Source organism: Crocodylus porosus, unplaced genomic scaffold, assembly GCF_001723895.1.
Source record: "Crocodylus porosus isolate Cpor-Errol unplaced genomic scaffold, CroPor_comp1, whole genome shotgun sequence".
NCBI classification, from domain to species: Eukaryota; Metazoa; Chordata; order Crocodylia; family Crocodylidae; genus Crocodylus; species Crocodylus porosus.
Genome location: NW_017728886.1, coordinates 203486107 through 203489128, shown reverse-complemented (window position 1 = coordinate 203489128; position 3022 = coordinate 203486107). Strand labels below are relative to the sequence as shown.

General features: G+C 46.5%; 1 protein-coding gene across 5 annotated transcripts in view; it reads left to right on the top strand.

Annotated features, from left to right (window-relative positions):
• The first annotated feature begins 990 nt into the window (after positions 1–990).
• The window catches only part of PLAG1 (PLAG1 zinc finger), a 47190-nt gene continuing 45158 nt past the window's right edge, over positions 991–3022 (top strand). For 3 of the 5 annotated variants that reach the window (XM_019548264.1, XM_019548258.1, XM_019548273.1), the window contains exon 1: positions 991–1220. The gene's annotated coding sequence lies outside the window, so the exon portion shown is untranslated. The remainder of the gene's footprint in view (positions 1221–3022) is intronic. The other 2 variants (XM_019548290.1, XM_019548281.1) reach the window with 1 other exon arrangement.

Here is a 3022-nt window from a genome sequence, read left to right as displayed (position 1 = left end):
ACTCAGGAAAGCCTGTAGCTTTGACAGGTAAAGTATCCTCCTGAACAGGGGTTTGGATCTCTCGGTCTGATAAAAATTGATTCTGAATCTCTCCCTTCCTAGGCAAGTGCTGTAGCCATCAGACAGCTATGTAACAGGTGCCTTCTCTCTGATCTGGGCTCTGGTTGCTCAATAGACGGATGTACTCCCCTGCAGACCTACTTGGTCATACAAGCTCTTGAGATGATATACCCCTGTACCTGGCATTTACAACTGATTAGCTCTAGGCAATTCCCTACTCAGTATGAGGAGTTTTTGGGTCGTATTTTTCAGGCATCTAACTCTCATCCTGCACTGTATATAAGGAGCCTGTGTGGTGCCTAACTGAGGATTCTTCTCCAGGCCCAGGTCTCTTTAAAGTTATTCATTGTAGCACCTAACTTCTCTATAGATGCCTAAGTCTTTTTTTGGATCTACTCTGTAAGGACTTCACAGATTTATTTGTGAACTCTTAATTTCTATATCTATAGCATCCCTTGCCTAGGCCCGTAAGTTTTGGGGTTTACTTTTTCCCCCCAGTTTTGGATTGTTTTTTAAATTACATTTGCACTGGTGGAACACCATTGACTACCAAAATAAGCTATTGAGAGAGGCTTAATGTTGCACTGGTGCAATCTGTCTACGGTAGGAGTTTGTGGAACTAGATTTGGCTACCCTGGTGTGTATGTTTTTAGTGTTTACGTTACAGGAATTTTAAATCAAACCAAATCAGGCTTGTGGACTACCAGTTTGTTTATCTCAGATCATCCTTGCTATGCAGTTGTTAACTTCCTGTTAAGAACCTGAAATTACTTGGATACTTTAATCCCAGAGGTTACATATTACAATATTACAGTTGTAGAACTAGTATTACATCTCTTGTCATCAGATTTTCACCTGTTGTATGTTGAAAACATTTAACCTGTTGGTTTCATTTAGTTTTGATAAATTTAGTATTAAAGGTAATCTAAAGGAAAAAAGGAATCATAATCACCAGAACTGTGGACTGAAAATCCCCATTAACTGGGCTCAGAGAAGTACCTAATACACAGACAGCTGAAAATTAGCCTTTTTGTTCCTTTTCAGCTTCTCTCGAAGTTGCATTGGCTTTGCTCTGTCACATCTCAGAATGCATCATTCTATGATTTCCCAACTACTAATGGAGCCCTGCTGGAATGTGGAACAGGTCTTTAGGAGTTCAGGTAAGTGGCTTTTTAATTATGTGGTACATTTCTCAAAGTTACATTATATTTCATACCTTAAGGAATATAAAACTACATTTCTATCTCTCTTTCTCCTTCCCTTCCTCTCTTGTTTTCTTTTGGGTTTTTTTTAAAAAAGCTTTGGAAATTGTGCTGTATAATTGTTAAAAAGTCACTTGCATAGAGTATGGTGTAGTCAAGTTTTTCCTTTGTACTGTAACATCACAGAATGAAGTCTTTGGGGGATGTCTCAATGAAGCAGAGCCAGTGCAATGTCAAGAAGAACCCAAAAGGAGAAAAAAAAATTATGCACTGAATGTTAGTGAGGAGAATCAATACATTCTGAACACCATTTTCCTGTGATATTATTTGTCATTAATAAGCTAAGGAAAGATGGTCTAGATGAAAATACTATTAAATGTGAAAACATAGTGATTGGATGATTGTGCTCAAGGAATAGTTATAAATGGCTTGATGTGTAATTGGCAGAAGGTACTGAGTGCAGTTCTGTAACAAAGTGCTTGGCTCATGGGGGATGTAGATTGTGACTGCAACAACCTGGTTGCTCAGGGTGGTTGCTCAGCCCTGGCCTGGTCAGTCCTAGCCTTCCTTAGGTCTTGCCCAATTTCTGGGCTCCAGGCTCTCTGGCCTCCAAACACTGCCTGGCTTGGGCATTTTGACCCCAAATGCTGCCCTCCTGTGAGCTTTGCCTGCTCACTTTGTCTTGAGCCTGTTCCCCAGCAGGGCTCAGTATTCATGTACCTCTAGAGCACTAACGGGACCTCCAAATAAACCATTCCTCACAGTCCCCTCCACAACCACCAGTATTCTAATATAAAAGCCTTAGTTAGTCAGTCTGTCTGTCCATAACACTTTATTCACACTCTGGTTGTCTTGGCAGCCAATCGAATCCAAGAGCGTTCTAGACAGGCGGCAGGGATGGAGTAGGGGGCGAGGCCAGCACTGCTGGCCTCACCCCTCCGGCGCCACAGTCCCTGCCGTTATGGCGGCACCGTCCTACTCTGGGTACCAACATAACCCAGAACCCTGGGTTATATCCTTCTATAGGCTCTCAGGGTCTAGCTGGTAGTTCCCAGGCAGCTTGGTGGTCAAACAGGCACTCCCTTGCAGCTTCTGTAGCCCAGAGCTCCTTCCTTGACAGCAGTGGTCGCTAACCTTTTTAAGGTGAAGATCACTTTTTGAAGTAAAGGGCAACCCACAATCTACCAAGCCCCTCCCCACCCTCACCCTGCCATGCCCCCCTATCCAGCAGGTCAGTCTGGGTGTGGAGGGGGGACAGATAGAGTCCCCTGCAGTGAGGGAGGGAGTGGGGCAGGGGTGAGTGGGGCCCTGACCGGACTGGGTCAAGTCAAGCTGGTGGAGGGTCGGAGCTCAGGAGGCTCGTCCAGGCACATTGTGGGGGGGGGTTCTGCTACTGTGTGCACCCTGGCAGAGGCCTGGGGGAGCATGTACTCCCCCCCACACACACACACACAGTCTGTGCATGGGGTGAGGTGGCTGCTGCTGCATGCTGGGCTTTGCGCCTGGATGAGCTGCCTGGGCTCTGACCCTTTCCCGGCCTGGCCTGGCCAGGGTCCCACTTACCTGGTGACAGGGAGTGTGGAAGGGATCATCCCACTTACCTGGCCGGGCCCTGGCAGCAGGGGACACAGCTCAGCCTGGTCATATGCATCCTGCCGCTCCTGTGTTCCACCATTCCCAGACTGCATCCTGGCCGTTCCCCACGTGTGTCCTACTGCTTCCGATCGTGGGGCCACTGACAATAGATCTCAGTCTGGGGT